Source organism: Panthera uncia, chromosome D1 (genome assembly GCF_023721935.1).
Source record: "Panthera uncia isolate 11264 chromosome D1, Puncia_PCG_1.0, whole genome shotgun sequence".
Lineage (NCBI taxonomy): Eukaryota > Metazoa > Chordata > Mammalia > Carnivora > Felidae > Panthera > Panthera uncia.
In genome coordinates, this window is record NC_064808.1 from 18,262,608 (window position 1) to 18,280,609 (window position 18,002).

Below are 18,002 nucleotides of genomic sequence, written 5' to 3' on the forward strand. Positions count from 1 at the left end.
ATGAAGACCTATGTTTAATTTCCCCAAAGTTTTATGATCACTTTAATAATAGCTATATTTATTGAATACCTTCTAAGCTTATTTATTTAATTTTTGAGCGAGACAGAGCAAGCAGGGGAGGGACAGAGAGAAGCAGGAAGAGAGAGAATCACAAGCGGGCTCTGCCCTGTCAGCACAGAGCCTGGTGCGGGGCTTGAACTCACAAACCGTGAGATAATGACTTGAATTGAAACCAAGAGTCAGATGCTTAATCCACTGAGCCACCCAGGCACCCCTATTGAGTACCTTCTAAATGCTAGATGTGATGTTCGTCCCTTTCTAGTTCTAGACATTTTACCATCTCCTGTTTTCCAAACAGAAAATTGAAGCTCAGAGAGAACAAGTATATTGTCCAACTATTCGTAAATGGCTAATTGAAAATTCAGTCACTAAATGGAGTGTGTATCATGTTCTAAGTTTTGTACTAGATGCTGGATGCACAGCATCTTATGAATCTGCACACCATTGGAGAAGATAGGTATTACTGCCACCCCAATTTTATGGTCAGGAAAACAAAGACCAGTAAAATGAAACAAATTGCAGAGTCCCATCGTTAGTGTTATGGATGGAAGGTTTGTATCCCTTTCAAATTTATATGTTGAAATCCTACCCCCTCATGTGCTGGTATTAATAATAGGTGGGGTCTTTGGGAGGTGATTAAAGGCGCCACCCTTGTGAATGGGATTAGTGACTTTATAAAAGATACCCCAGAGAGGTCCCTTGCCTTTCCTGCCATGTGAGGAGGCAGCGTGAAGACAGACCCCTCATGACCAGGACCTCAGCAGACATGGACTCTGCTGGTGCCTCCATCACAGACTTCCCAGCCCCCGGAACCGTGAGACATATATTTCAGGTGATTCTAAGGCACCGGGTCTATGGTATTGTTACAGCAGCCTGAAAGGACTGAAGTAGTGTGTCAGTACAGAGCAGAGCCTTGCTTGGTCCAGCCTGCTTGGTTCCAAAGCCAATAGTCTTTAACCACTATACTACCCCTTTTCTCCTCCCCGTGCTTTAGTGTTGACAGCTTCCCCCTGGCTCTGCATTCCTCCTCCTTTTACCAAAAAGCAGAGTGAATGTCAAAACCATTTTGAGCACTTTCTCAAAAGGCCAGGAGTGAACTTGACTGGAGGAGAAATTCCCATTAGAATTCTGAGGCTCAGCATACAGCAGTGGCACCAGGGAGGTAAAAATGCCATGCTAATTAGGCAATTACTGAAACTCATGATTAAAACATGAGGTTGCCTTTCTAAGAGAATCCCTGGAATAAGTGGTATTCTTCACTTTGCCTTGGAGCCTGGTCTAAGAAATTCGCCTTCTGCTGCTGGAGAAAAGATAGGGAAGCAAGGACTGTCTTATCCATTGTCTCTTGGGATCCTTACAACAACCCTTTGGAGATACCTGGGGGAGAATTTGGTTTGGGAGTTTAATGGCCAGTTAATCAGATTCCTCGTTCTTTTGAATACTGTATTGTGTGCAAAATATATACGATAGTCAGGGATTCCAATTTCAGGTGGATAGCTTGGATTGGATCTCAGGTCTTGGATCTATGCCCAAATGCCTTTCCTCATACTCCCCCGACTCCAGCTACAACTGGACCTTGGGGTATGCATTTAGGAAGGGTTGGGCTTACAACCAGCAGAGCAGAGAAGCATAATTGCTTCACTCCAGATGAATGCAGGGAACCTAAGAATTACGCCAGGAGGTGTTTGGTTGGCTGATACAATCACAGGGAGAGAGAGCATTATGGCTTCACCATAGTACCTCATCTTGTTCTTTTAATCCATTGCCCTCTCCTGATTTGACAGAGAATTTGAGGCCCGGAGTAGTCAAAGTTTTCAAAGTCACAGTTTAATGACACACTGGGGGCTAGACTCTTGAGATCCTGTCTCCTAACGTGCCAGTGGAAGGGAGCTTAGAGCTCAGAGGGTCAGACCCTTCCTGGTACAAATGTGTCTAGCACCTCACCAGGGAGGCATTGTGACTTGTCCGAGATCAAACCGCCAGCACTAGAAACTCAGGTCTTCTGTCTCCTTCTGGTGCATCACAGAATTCTCCTTCCCAACCCTGTGATGTTTGTGCTGTTGGCTTGTGAGCATGATCTTCTGGATTCGAGTCCTGCCCTTGAGCTTCTTTTCTTAACTAGGAGAGGAGGATCGCAGAGGTAATATCTGCCCCTCAATGTTCTTGTGAAAACCAAATGCACGAGGGTCTGGGCAAACGCTTTGTGACTGTAACACACTTTACAGATATTGGAATATTCTTTCTGAGATTGTCACTCTCACTTCTGCCCTCTCAGATGGGCCCCTTTGGAGCCAGGTGGGACACAGTTGTCTCAAAAGGTAGCTTGGCTGCTGGAAAAACAATCCTGTAGTGTAGGGGTTCTCAATGCTGGCTGTGCATTAAAATCACCTGGAGAGTTTAAAAAAAAAAATACTGATGGCTACACACTATCCCCAGGCCAATTAAATTATAATCTTTGGAGGAGAGGCTACTCATCAATATATTTGTAAAGCTCCCCGGCTGTCCTGATATGTAGAATGGTTGACAGCCACAGCCTTAGTGACCTCACACTTTGGTTTTATAGCACGGACACTCTTGGAACTTAGATGGGCATTGCATTTCCAGGTGGATTGTATCTTTTAATATTAGAAACCTAAATCCAAGCCTCAGTGGGGCCTTGTGTGAGCCTCTTCACATTACTGATGACAACTCTTTACCTGTGCAAACGGGCTGCCCTCTTTTGATGCCTTTTCATTCTTACTACAGCCCTGTGAGGTCAATAATTATTGGCCTCATTTTGCAAAATGGAAAAACCTCATTCCCAGTCAACCCTGCATGGAAGCATATAGCTGTCTCTGCTGCTCTTTAAATTTTTTTTTAATGTTTATTTATTTTTGAGAGAGAGACAGAGCCTGAGTGGGGGAGGAGCAGACAGAGAGGGAGACACAGAATCTGAAGCAGGCTCCAGGCTCGGAGCTGTCAGCACAGAACCCGACACGGGGCTCGAACTCACGAACCGTGAGATCCTGACCTGAGCCGAAGTCGGATGCTAAACTGACGGAGCCACCCAGGCGCCACTCTGCTGCTCTTTAGAAGAGAGGCTCATGCCAAGTGGGTCAGAAGCTGATCCTCATTCCCCATTCTGACAATGGCATCGTCCCATTTGAGAATTCCTGGAAAATATCCATTTTGATCAAGGAGGCTTGTTAACACCCAGCCCGACCTGTGGTCAACAGTTGTGTCTGTTGTGCACTATTCAACCCTAAAAAGTGCCAACTGCATTACAGTCTTGTGAATGGTGCTCCCAGCTCAAGGGCAATACCTTGACTGGGTGGCTGCTGGCACTGAATGTGCTGTCTTGATGGAAGGCTATCTCTCTGATAAGATCTACAAAATGCCCGGTTGACACTGCTCTTCCATTCTAGGTCAAATGCTACAACAATGTAAAATCGGCATGTGATCTATTTCTTTAACTTAACATTATCTTCCCCAGGCCTTTTCATTTAAAATGCACATACCCTTAGGAACAAAAAACTATTTTAGGCTCTTAAATGGAGCTTCTCTTCTGTTTAAGAATGGGTAATTCACATAGAATAGGGGTTTACAATTTCAAACAGTCTTCACATTGCCTTCTGTGATGTAGGTATTCTTTTTTTTTTTTTTTAAGTGTTTTTATTCATTTTTGAGAGTCTGAGAGGGACAGAGTGCTAGTGGGGGAGGGGCAGAGAAAGAGGGAGACACAGAATCTGAAGCAGGCTCCAGGCTCAAACCCAGGAACTGGGAGATCGTGACCTGAGCTGAAGTTGGCTCAGCTGCCTGAGCCATCCAGGTGCCCCTGTGATGTAGGTATTCTCATTCTCAATTTATGGAGGAGCAGACCAAGGTTCAAACGGTCACTGTCTTGACCCAAATTGAACTCATTTTTTTGTTTGTTCTTTGTTTCCAGAGCTAAGACTTTTCCCACTATCCCCTACTTGATGAGAATAAGGTTTTATTTTATTATCCTTGACTACATGCTTTTCAGAAATGTGTGCATCAAAACAAACATTTGTTAGAGACAATTCTGTCAGCATTCAGTAGTACCCTTTGGGGTAATTTTTCCAGTTCAGATGTGACTTCACTTGAGTAATTTATGCTCTATTTTCTAAATAAGAAACTTTACATGATAGACATGTTTGTTTGTTTTTTTTAATTAGTATGGATGCTGAGGTAACGGTATATATTAAAATAGCTTAGGTGTCATTGAAAAACTCATACAGAGGAATATGGCTAGACTGTTTATTCAGTTACCTCCTCTTTGAAAATACAATCTCTGCTCAAAGAAAACAAATATTTTTATTCATTGAATATAGGCAGTAAAGTAAAGAGTACGGACTTTGGAGTCATAGAGGCCTGAATTCAGATAGGCTTTTTCTTACTGGTGTCTTTGTGATTTGAAGTAAGTTGTGGGGCATCTCTTAGCCTCAGTTTCCTCATCTATAAATGGGGTAATTAGATTTATCTCACATGATAATAAATCTAAAGCATATAGCATATAGAAATTCCTCAAAAATGCAGATGACTGAGTAGCTCAGTTGGTTCAATGTCTGACTTTGGCTCAAGTCAGTGAGTTCAAGCCCTGCATCTGGCTTGCTGCCATCAGCCTGTCAGCACAGAGCCACCTCTGGATCCACTCTCTCCCCCCCCCCCCCCTCCCTCTTTCTCTCCTCCCTCCCCAAAAAAAAAAAAAATATATATATATATATGTATGTGTGTGTGTGTGTGTGTGTGTGTGTGTGTGTGTATAAATAAAAAACAGTTCCTCAAAAAATGTTAATTTACTTACATCTTTCTTGTATTAAGAATTAGCCATTAGGTAATATAGGCTCATTAGTGTGAGAGTTAGTTTCATTATTATAATTATATTGCAGAAAAGAGAAGCCTGGGTAGTTGGGCTTTAGCAATGTTCATTCATTTATTCATTCACTAATTCAGTTACACTGAGTGCTCTTTATAAAACCCACAATTTCTTACTGGCTCGTCTACCTGAAGCTTGTCAAAGGCTTCCCATGACCTACTAAATAAAGCCCAAATCCCTTAGGCTGGTGTTCCAGACCTTGCAACTCCCTGGTGTTATCTCCTCTTCCCTCTCCCCCGCTCTGTGCTTCCCTGAATGCGTCCTTCCTCGGATTCAGTGTGCTATTTCATGCTTCTGTGCTCCCTTTGTCAAGCTCCTTCCCACGACTTTTCATTGCCAGACTGTAAAATTCTCTCTGTCCTCCAGGCTCTCCTCTTCAGAGAAGCTTCTTCTGGTCTGTCTCCTTTCCCAAACAAGATTCATCACTGCCTCCTTTGTCGTGCCACAGTACTTAGCACATCCGTTGGCTGTAGCAAGTTCTACAACCTCTTCTAGACTGTAAGCTCCTAGAGGATGGGGCCAGTGTCTTCGTCTTTGGTGTTTGGGGCCTGGCACAGTACCTGGCATAGAGCAGCTGTGCAAAGACTTGGACTGACAGTAACAAAGCAATGTGCTTATTAGTGTTTTGCTAGAGGTGTGCATGAAGGACTCCTGGGAGTTCAGTGGAGAAAAGCTCCCAGCTCCTGAGCATACCAGCTCTGTGAGCTGGGGAAGTTCTTTAACTTCTAGGAGCCTCAGTTTCCTTATCTACATAGATGATAACATACTAAGTAGCACCTACTTAATAGAGCTGTTGTGCAGATGAAATGTAAATCTTAAATGTTTTTGAGGCACTTAGAACAGGATCTGACATGAAGTAAGTATCCAGATAACTGTTGGCTGGTATACCTATTAGTTTTTATTGAAAAATAAAAATTATTATAAGAACTTAAAAATTTTTTTTTTTAGCGTACTGCAGCAAAAGCATTTTCATACGCATTAGCCTCTTTTGCACTACACAATAACCCTATGTTATTCATCTTCTTCCTATTTTACAAATGAGGCCATGGAGGTTAAGAGAAGTGAGGTGACTTAAACAAGGTCACTAGGTAGGTCATCAGATGTCGAGTTGGGTGCTCTTTCCATCCTACCATTCTTCCTTCTTGATTCATGTCTCTCTCAATGACCTACCACTGGATCCCTAACATTTCCATCCCCTGGGGAAAAGATTTCTTTCCTAAAGGCTCCTGCCAGTGTGTCCTCCAAGAGGAGATACGTGCCATGCATCATCACCTGTTAATACATCCCCGCTATGTTGTCGGATTAGCTGGCTGGTCCCTCACAGAGCAGAAGCTAGCTAGTAAAGTCCATCCTAGTTGTAATTGAGGAGATAAAAAGAGTAGGTCCAGGCACTTGGGGATCCCACCCAACAAAGGCAGGCTTGGGTGTAGTCTGCAGTGGGCGGGAGGAGAGAGGCTTCCCAGTCCTACTTGTAAAATTGGGAGAAGAATGGCTGCTTTACAGGGCTGTTGTAAGGATAGCATGAAGAAACAATAACAGGTATCATTTCTGAAGTGAATACCATCTACAGGTGTTACCTCAGTCCTCCCAACAACAACATGAGCTAGTTGCCAGTATTATCCCCATTTTACATAGCAGAAAACTGAGGTGCAGGGAAGTTGTTTTTCTGCCAGTTGCTAGGTGGCAGAATCAGAATTCGAGCTCTATCTCTGTGCACTAAGATAGCATATGGAAAATGCCTGGCCAGAGAAGGATTTACCACAACTTTTCCCTTTCAAGGCATGGAATCTACTTTGTTTTCATGATTTTATAACTCTTTGCCAAAAAAGGGCATCTGAAATCATATAAACTTTCAACCTGCCTCTGCCTGTGAGCCTAACTGTAGTGGGTGCTCAAAAGAAAAGAGCTGCCTTCTCTCCTAGACAGTGGGGTCTAGGGACTGGAAGGAGAAAGAAGAGGAAATAGGCAAAGTGAGACACGGACCTCAGGGGATGGGTGGTTGTCAGGGAGGGGGCCATGTTAACCCTGTTCCTGGCCGACCCCCTTCTTAACACAGGCTGTGACTCCCTCCAAGGGGCTCAGCTACAGCACGGATTGAGCTCCTCTTCTTTAAGCCTTGTGGCTGCTGGAAATCCTCGCAGAGTTTTGCTCACTTCCTGAAGCTTAATTTATAGCCAGCCAGTGAGTGGAGCTAAAGCTTCATGAGACCGGGGCTTGTCCAGTAGACCTGCTCAGAATTCCTGCCTGAGCCTTTCCTCGCATGTGTCCAGCAAACAGTCCACTGAGGAGCTTATCTCAGCCTGGCGGAGCAGAGGGTCACGATGCCCACTCCTCCCTCACCCCGTTCTCCTTTCTTAGCCATGGCCTTTCGCATTCTCGGGGCTAAATCTGCGCAGCTTCCGCTGGGTGTTTATTAAATTCCCTAGACTGGAGAGAAATGGAACTGAAGAGATCCTTTCTCTTATTCTTGGTGCAAAGAATGAGCACACTCTGGCACTTTAACTCCTTAAGCCAGGCAGACTGTTTAAACCAGGGGTTGCAAACTCAAATGCTGCCTGCAAGGGCCAGGCTGGAACGTTACTGAGAGAGGCGAGTTAGGTGAAGACAATGGGGGGCTGGTGGGGACTATGGCAAACTGCTTTCTTGTAGTTTCTCAGAAGGGGGCATCTTCTTTCCAGCTCCAGTCATTGCAGCCTGTTGGGAATGCAGGTGGAGGGTTGCCTGATCCTCTGATAACTCTGGAGAAAGTATAGAGCTGGATTTTGTGTGAACCTTTCTAATTTTTAGGACATTTTCTGGGACAAACAAAATATCTCTGTGGGCTTGTTTGGTGTATGGGCTGCCATTTTTAGCACACTGATTTAAGCTGTGAGGAGAAGTCCCAGCTCTGGCTACTTTTTCTTCATGTCTCCCTGCCACTTGGCTCTATTTGGTTTCAGTGGAAGTGGCTGTTCACCAGGAGACTTTGTTGTTGGTTTAGAGAAGAGCCTCTTTGGGAAAATCTGAGCACAGCATTTGCTTGTTCTTTCATTTCATTTAGTGATTCACTTATTCAACAAATAGGGGGGCTATTTCAGACCCATACCATACTCTTGGGGTACAGGAGTGAACATGGTATAATCTCTCAAGGAACTCACAGTCTCAGAGGAGAGGTGAGCAAGATTGGTGCTCTTAATGATTCAGCGGTCAGGGCTTCAATGGCTGCCTGAAAGACACATAGGCACATGGACAACAGAATTCTTAGCTCTGCCAGAGGGAATCAGGAAAGGATTTTCAGAAGATAAGGGAGGTGTGAAGGTGAGAACAGAAGGGGAGGCAGGCAGTGGATGTGAATGGTGAATGAATGGGTAAAATAGGTAACGGGTTGATAGGGGGAAACAGGCTGAGCTTGGGCTTAGTGGTGTGGTAGCATATGGTGTGTTTGGGAAATGTTGGCTAATCTGTGTGGGGTGCTGGTCTGGAGTGACTGTGGAAGATGCTGGGGGGTTGGTCTGAGGCCAGGTTAGGAATGGCCCTGTGAGCCATCCTTACTCTATCTGATAAACTATATGGAACTACTGAAGTTGTATAAACCAGGGGGTCTCATGGTCACATCTGTTTTAGAAAGATCATTGTGGGGGCCACCTGGGTGGCCTAGCTGGTTAAGCGTCTGACTCTTGGCTCCAGCTCAGGTCGTGATCTCATGGTTTGTGGGATAGAGCCCCATGTTGGGCTTTGTGCTGACAGTGAGGAGCCTGCTTGGGATTCTCTCTCCTTCTCTCTTTGCCCCTCCTCCCCCTAAAAATAAAAAAATAAACTTTGAAAAACAATGAAAGAAAAATCGTTGTGGTTCCAGTGAAGCATGATTTGGAAAGGCAGGCTAGGAGGGTCATAGGGGATTGTGGAATAGGGTGGAGAATGGACAAGGAAGAAGGTCAACATGTTAGGATAGTAGTTCTCAACCCAGGCTATACCACCTATGGCTAAACCTATCCCAGGTTAGGTAAATCAGCATTTCTGGGTTTGTGGTCCCAGCCTTAGAATTAAAAGCTCTCTGAGTGGTTGGGCATTACTGAATGAGGAGACCATTGCCTGATGGGGGAAATGTCTCAGAGGGCTGAAGTTGCTGGGGAATCCTTGTGTCTTGGGGCTGGGGAGACTGTGACCCTTATCCCATGCAACAGCTCTGTGTCACAGATGAGCACCTGAGGCCCCAGAGGAGTATTTGCTGCTATATCAGATAAGGAGACTCTAAAACAAAACAAAACAAAACAAAACAAGAAAAACAGACTTACCTTGTGTTGGAAGGAGTCTGGGGTTTGGAGTTAAACGGCTTTGGTTTAAATCCAGCCTGAGTTACTCATTGGCTATGATATGTTGGACAAGTCATTTGACCTCTCTCAATTGCATTTCCTCATCTTTAAAATGGAATTAATAAGGCCTGTCTTTGAAAGTTGTAGTAAGGAATAGTATTTGTAAAACACTTAGCGCCGTGCCTGGCACACAGTGGTAAATGATGAATAAATGCTACTATTGCTCTGACGATTATGGTTATAAGGGGCCAACTCCATGGTCAACTGTGGTTTCTGACTTGTTCTGCTAAGAAGACTCAAGGAATAGGATAGTCAGCTGCAAGGAGATGGTGAGGTTTTCAGAAAGGATTCTTATGAGGGCTTTATGATGAGCAGAGAGGAAATGGAAAGAACAGGTTAGATTTAACAATCCCTTCCCTAATGATACCCTACACTTAATTTTTTTAAAAGCATGTGCTACTAGCTATTATTCTATGCTGACTTTTCATGCACAATTATTTCTGTTTTTCAAAAAATAATTTTTATTCTGAAATAGTTTGAGACCCACAAGAAGGTATAAAAATGGTACAGAGATTTTCTGTGTAATTGTCATCAAGCTTCACCCAGTGATGATAATATCTTATGTAACTATAGTTCTGCTATTTTTTTTTATAGAGCTAAACTCTTACTGCTGTTGTTTCTTTCTCCTCTCACTTAACATAATAGTCTGTACACTTTCCTTTAACATAAAATCATGGTAAGTATATATTCAGTGTTTTGATATTCCATATTCTAAACAATTTCCTTACTGTTGGACATCTGTTAGTATTCCAACCAATCGCATAGGTTGATTTGACTGTTTTGTTATTATAGTCTTGTTGGCGAGCATCTTTGTATGTAAGGCTATTTCCATATTCATGATTATTTCATTAGGACAGATTAGAGAAGGTGGAATTGCCGGGTTAGAGAATCTGCATGGGTGAAAGATTTTTGACACCTATTTTTGGCAGCTGCTGAAAGAGAGCTGCTTGAAATGAACTGGAGAGGGGGTGCTCCAGAAGTGGAGAGTAGGACTCCGGAAGTGACCTTGAACTGAAAAGGCTCTGAGAGCTCTGGCAAGTGATGGCAGCTGAAGTTTAGCAGGAGCCAGAGCAGCAGAACCCTACTGAGACTCAATCACACGGCACCCTGTCGACTCCTGGCTGAGAAGCCCTGGGCCTGGTGGAGGTGGGGAGGTGGGTGAGGGCTTTGCAGTTCCTGATATGGGTGCCATGCTCAGTGCCACTGCTAAGACTTGTCTCTAATCTACTGTGCCCAAGCTCTGGGCTCTTTTTTCCTTCCCCGTTTCAGGCCATTTCACTGAAATCTGAGTAAATGATTGATCACTTTAAAACAAGGAACAAATGGACTTGCTGGGCAATCAGACCTCCTTCTAGCCAGCGCGCATTTGTGCACCCAGTGGTGGGTGCAATGTCATCAGCATATGATGGTTGGAATTTTCTGTGCTGTGACAGGCAGAACAATCCCAGTGGTTTGTCCAGGCTGCAGTGAAAGGCTGAACAGGAGCACCCTGAGTAGGGATTGGATGTTTGGTCTCTTATCAAGGCCTAAGAGTTCCCATGCAGGTGACGGGGCCACAGGGAGCAAAGTGCTGAGGTAGAGGAGGGAGAGTATGAACTGAATTGGTAGCTAATTCCTCAGCATGGGCTAGAAACCAGTACTTACTTGTTTTCCACACTGAAAATAATGACATTCTTTTACTCATGAATAGAAATTAATTGCAAATTATTACTAGCACCACCACATTTGTTCAACACCTACTGTGTGCCAGGCATTGTGATAGGTGTTTTGCACACATGAACTCATTTAATTCTACATCAGAGTTCATCTCTGTTTTGGGGAAGAGACCCTGAGGGTCAGAGAGGATTACAGCTAGGAGGTGCCCAGGTTCGAATTCAGGTCTATCTGTGTTCTTGCCCTTGTTGCCCTAAGTCTGCTATTGCCTATGATAGGCTGATCATTACATGAGTGCTCTTAAAAAAAATCCAGTGTGTTTTCCATTAACAACTGCTTCTTAATGAAAATCTGTGTCCCTCTTCTTCTTGGGCACATTGCTAGACTACGTTTCCCAGCCTTCCTTGCAGGTAGGTGTGGCCATGTGATTGAGTTCTATTCAATGGAAGGCTAGCAGAAGTGATATGCCTCACTTCCAGACATTCTTCTCCTTGTAGCTAGTTGTAATAGAGATTTTCCTTGGGGTGATAGAACCCACATGCATGTAGTTTGTGTTAGAGTGGTTTCTGAATGACTGTGTTGAGCTGGACCTTGGTCCCCATTCCCTACTCATAACCCATTCACTTGCCCATACTGTTATATAAACAGCATATAAACTTCTTTTGTGTTTAGCCACCAGACATTTTTTGGATCTATTTTTAGAGATAGTAGGCCACCCAAATTACACAAAACACCATTAAAAAAATTTTTTTTTTAATTCTAGAGAACCCAGCATGGCTGTTCCAAGTAAGCATTGGGACTAGGTCAAAGGGATTTAGAGATGAAGCCTGTAAGCCTTGCATACATGGCAAGGGGTAGGTATCCTTTGGGTTTGCTTAATGAAAGTTCCAGGGCACTGCAAGCCTAATGAACTCAGAGTTACAGAGAAAGCAGATGAAAGTCCTGTATCTTTGTTCAGAGATCAGCCTAATTTTTTTTATCACATAAGAAAGTGTTCCTAGGGGTGCCTGGGTAGCTCAGTCAGTTAGGCGTCTGTCTCTTGGTTTTGGCTCGGATCATGATCTCTTGGTTTGTGAGTTTGAGCCCCGCGTTCGGCTCTGTGCTGATGGTGTGGAGCCTGTGTGGGATTCTCTCTCTCTCTCTCTCTCTCTCTCTCTCTCTCTCTGTCCCTCTCCCTCTCTCTTTCTCTCAAAATAAATAAACTTTAAAAAAACTGTAAAAAAATAAAAAAAAGAGAAAGCGTTCTTAGGAATAGTAACAGATTTCTATTCCCCCTTAGTGAATTATCAACTTTATTTGGTGTTAGTTGGCACTAAGATTATGTTCGTGATCCTGATAATCACAGGATTCTACTTAATTTAGGGCTGAAGATCTCAGAACTATCTTTGACCCTGTGTCTCTTGAGATCTTTCTAGGGTATCGAAGTGGAGTCAGGAGAAAATTTGGTATCTCTGTGAATTCTACCGTTGCTCTAGAATCTGGTGGATTAGGAGGTTTACCTAGATATGGGAATGGTTTTAATGAACTGATGAGTTGGAGGCATAGGGTTGGGTTTGATGGAGACTTTCCTGGGAGGCAACTCAGGCTTCATCCAGGTGCCTGGCTGGAGTTATTTCTGTATGCCTTAGCAGAAAGGCTCACAGTTAGGGACTGCACTCAACATACACTAGGTAGAAGGAAGTGGCAGAAGGACTATTTCTTCTTCCCTTTGTTTTTACTTGTCCTTTGGTGTTCAAGACAGTGTTGATGGGTGTGGTGATGATGATGCAATGGATGATGGAATAAAGAGAGGACCAGAGGCCATGCAATGGTAATTAGATGGGAAAACATTTGAAGTAGTTTGTTGAGGGTATAATGATAATTAAATAAGTAATTTTAATTTTTAATTCCATTATAATAACATATCTGGTTTTTCCAGGAATTTGTTCAAATGTCATTATCACTACTAATTCTAAGTTTTATTTCCTGATAGTGTCCCTCTTCCACATCCCCCACAAATAGGTGGTTATGTCCTCATGTATGTAAATAAATATATCTATTATAACACATATGAAATTAATTGATTATTCAGTTGATTTATTGACTCATGAAAAGTTTATTGAACACCTACTCTGTGTGTCAGGCACTGCAGAGGACATCGGGGATACAACAATGAATTTGATGCAGGTAACTCACAGGTGGGTGGGGGAGACCAGAAATGAATCAGCAATTGTAGAGCAGCTTGGGGACTAATGTATGCACAGGTGGACTGAGGGTTAATAGGACAAGAGTCCAAATCACACTGCAGGTGGTGCCTTAGGAAATCCTCCTGGCACTGAAGACTCCAGCATCAGTTGAAGTAAGTCAATAATGAGAACAGGGAGATGACTAGGCAGAGGGGTGCTGTTCAAGACAGGAAGAATAGCCAAGACAGCGAAGTGAGAAACTACTAAGCATTTGAAAAACTACTAAGTAATTTTGTTGGAGATAAGTATGAGGGAAATGTAAGCAATTCTTTGTAATTAGTAGGTTTTTATATCTGTCTTTTCCTGCCAGTTTTCTAGTTCAGGGATCATGCTTTGTATATCTTTATAACCCAGTATCTGGAACACCAAGAGCATCAGTAAGTTTTCGTTGAATGAGTGAGAGCTGGCTAATACTGAGTCACTGACATCTGCTGGTCTCAACTCTCAGAACTTCTGGTCTGTTGTTCAGCCTTACAGGCTCTCAAAACAGGATGGGCATGGATCCCCCTAGCTATGAAACAGCTGGAAGCTTCTTTGCAAATGACAAAAAAGGAGCACTAAATATTTAATGCTTAAAAAATATTATTATAAAAGTAATTTAATATAAATAGCTTTCAGCAAATCCTTATCCATATTTCATGACTACAATGGGCGTCTGGGTTCAAATGTTTGTGAGCAATTAATTTCAATGGTTATGTACTCTCAATTTCCCTCTATTTTTCTCCCTAGCAGACCCCCAGGTCCATCAGGAAAGTGAAGAGTAGACGTCGAATGTCACTATGGACAGATAGAGAGACAGAGCTATGAGTTGAGGTCTCCAGATGACAAGTTAATAGGCATTTGGGAGTTGCTAAATGGTACATAAGCTGTGATGCTGTAAAACCCTGAAGTATAGTGTTAACTTGGTGACACAATGCCTTTATTCTTCTACTGAATAGTTCCACACAGTTAGGCATTCCCGCCTCTGTAATTCTGTAGTAACTTCATTGTATTCCCTGGTAGCAATAATTGTGGTGATGACTCTCACTTATCGAGTACATACTATGTACCAGAAGCCACACATTCTATTACACTAACTATGGAAAATTGGCTTTTTATTCTCATTCTTCAGATAAAAAAAAAAAAAAAACTAGGGCCAAAAGAATGGAGTTTCTCAGGTTCATGTAGTATATTGTTGTTTTTCGTCTCTTGGGATTCTGAGTCCTACAATAGGGATCTCATGACATTCTCCCCTTCACCCCAATAGAGCACACCTGCCATCTCACAAAGATTTAAATGATAAATCTCTTATGAGATGGAAGAAATGGTTGTTTTCTCTAATACAAAGGTCCCCAAACTGCAAATATTCTCTTGGTACTTTGCAGGAGTTTGAAGTACAAAAGTGAGCCCTCTGTCTTCCTCTCCTGTAGCCTTCAGGTTTCATAGTAGAAAAATTGTAGAAGTGGAGACAAAGGGTGTTGATTAAGTTTCTTGATTTTTGATCTTTAACTCTGACCTAGGTTTACCCTCCTTATGCTGTCAAGGGTCACTTTTTGATAATATTGGAAGCTTGAATTTTGGCTGCATTGTGGAGCAAGGCTGTAGAATTGCATGATTTTCTAACACTTGCCTTGTATGTTGTGGGAAAATATTCTTTGGTATTCTGCATCTGCAACTACTTTGCCTTGAATAAATATATCATAGATTGATGCATAACGTATGCAAAGTTATGCGAATATAGTCAATCCTCCTAAATTAGTCACTAGGGTCACACGGACAATATGCCCTTTGCAGCTTTCCACTGAGTGCCCCTGGTCTCTTGATAGGAGAGGCCAATGGGGGTCAATGTGGCTCCTGTGGGAGGAAGGACTGAAGGCCAGAGCACAATTCAAATTTCCAAATTATGTGTCATAGCCCAGTGGGACACCATACTGTTCAATTCAATGGACATTGGCTGCTTACTTTGGGCCAAGCTCTGTGCTAGGTACTGGGGATTTTTGGCCAAGATTTGAAGGGTTCCATGGGGAAATGGCATATGGAGACTAAGGCAGGTAGGAGGGAGATGCAATACTTTTAAGAACTAAGAACTCTTAGCAGAGAAAGAATGGGGGGAGCACAAGGGAGGGCTGGAGTGAGCACAAAACTCTATACAGAGTGGGAACTGAGATTCAGAAAGGTTAAGTGACTCACCCTAAATCACACAGCTAATAAGGAGCAGGACTAGGATTGAAACCTTGGTTTCTGTAAAGGACAGAGTTCCAGTCGCTTAGTGATGAAGAGCATAGGCTATGAAATCATAACACCCTGACCTGTTTCTTAATAGCTGTGTGACCTTGGGCATGTTACGTAACTTTTTTTGAACCAGAGTTTTCTCAGCCTCTCTTGATATTGCTACTTCAGAAGGTGGTAATGAGGGTGAAATAAAGCAACACTGGCAAGGTATAGATCCCATTACTGGGCATGCCATGAGCACCACATAAATGGTAACTGTTAGAGGCCGTTGGAATGTATTCCTTTATCCACACCCAATGTAGGAGTGAAGATTGAGAAGCCAGAGTTCCCACGAGGTCCTAAATAAGGTAGTCTGTGGTAGATAGTACAGTTGGTTAAGGCGCTTGATTGCCAATTCATTAGCATTACTTGGTGGGATTTAAAAGCATAATGATCTGGGCACCTGGGTGGCTCAGTCAGTTAAGCGTCCAACTCCTGATTTTAGCTCAGGTCATGATCTCACAGTTTGCGAGTTGGAGCCCTGCGTTGGCCTCTGTGCTGATGGTTTGGAGCCTGCTTGAGATTCTCTTTGCCCCCACCCCTGCTCATGGTCTCACTCTGTCTCTCTTAAAATAAATAAATAAAATTAAAAAAAATTCTTTAAAATCATAATGACCTTTGAACCCAGAGATTCTCATCTCTAATATTATTTTTTTTTTCCAAGCTACTGGTGAGTCTAACTGTGTAGCTGGTTGAGAATCACTCTATGGGGCAATCCTAGGAGGCAGATGGTTTTGATGAGGAAGCACGGTCTACCTCCACCTGTGTCTCAGTGTGACTGGGTTCCCAGCCTGGGGGTCACCAGTGACTTATTGAGGTAATACTGATCACTTGAGAATTCTGGTAGTGGAGTCAGGGTGCTAACTAACCCAGCAGCCATGAACTCTGCCCTAAAGAGATGTGATCAAAATGGCATTGTTGAGGTCAGACCCCAGGTGATGCATGGCAGTGAGAGATGACAAATCCAGTAACAGGCCAGAGGAGAAGGCAAAGTAGTCATACCTATAGGACCCAAAGTGCATGTATATAAACCTGGCTTCCTAGAGCTGCCCCATCAGGGTAAATTTCTCCAGAACTTCAGTTCCCAGGCTTTACATCCCCACATGCTAGTGTGGCCTAGGCAGTAGGATACATGTTTTGTTACCTTAACGAGGAACACAGATTCACAAATGATTTATTAACACATTTAATAAAAATATATAGCAGAATAAGATGAAGTTCTTTCCACTTTCCTTCTTTGCCTTTGCAACCAGCCAAGGGAAGAGTGTGAGCCACCATCTAACTGCAGTGGTTCCCTTGCTGCTCTTTCGCATCTATTCTGGCTCCCCTTTCTCCACTCAGCAGCCAGAATGATTTTCTTCACATGCACATCAGATCATGTCATTTTCCTGCTTCAATCTGCTGGTGCCTTCCCATTGTACTAAAAAATAAACTGCAAATAGCTTTGTGAAGCCTCAAGACCCGTCGTTCGATGAACACACCTGTCCACCAACATCTCTTTCTCTCCCCCTGCACCTCTACCCTTGAGCTCTAGAAAGTCCTGAGTTCCTTCCCACCTCAGAGACTTTGTGTTTTCTGTTCCCACAGCCTAGAATTCCTTTATCCTGGCTCTTTCCATAAAGGGATGCCTAATGTTACCTTATGGGAGAGGTGTCCACCTGAGCTGGAATAACCTCTTGCACCTACCGTTCCCACTGGTGGCCTCCATAGCAACGATCACCATTGTTAATGATTAAATCTTACTCTTTATTTGTATATCAATGTACAGCAGCCATCCTCACTAATATAACAGAACTGCCATAAGGCCGGGGCCTTGTCTAACTTATTTATCATCTTCCTGCCAGCATTTAGCACAGTACCTGACATGTCGTAAACATTCAGTAAATATTTGTTGAAGGAAAGAAAGAATAGTTCGATAGCTCTGTCACTCTTACACATTCTCAAACACTTCTAGAGAGGGAAGGAAAGGGTGGATGATAACTGGTTTGCTGTAAGTTGCACATCTACTGAGTAAGCCTGTGGGGATATATAGTTATTTAGTCAACAAATGAATATTGAGTATTTACTCTGGGCCTTGTTCTAGGCACTGGAGATGCAGTTAAAAGTAAGGCACCAAGTTCCCTGTTCTTAAGAAGCTTATAGCAAATATTAGCAAACAAACAAACAAAAAAAAACATGATTATTCCAGCAAGTAATAAGTTCTATGGAGAATTTATTCCTAACAGGATGAGGTGGTCAAGAATGATGAGAGGGTGGTCAGAGAAGGCTTCACTGAGTAGGGGACATGTCTGGAACACCTCAAGGAAAATGCTTCCTGAAATGAAGTCATATATCTTACGTGTATGAAAGAAAAAAAACTTTCAAAGTCACTGCTCTAGGAGATACTACTCAAGTTTTAATTAGAATCCACTTAAGTCAGACGCTAGTTTGCTCCCTAATAGTGATTAGGACTGTCTTGGGTAATTAACAGCTCTTAGATTTGGAGGGGAAAATAACTTAATTATCTGCCTGACCTTGATTTTGTTAGTGCTGAGTCTAAGGAGTAAAAGGGGCCAGGATGTAGCTGGGTGGTAGGGACAGATGTAG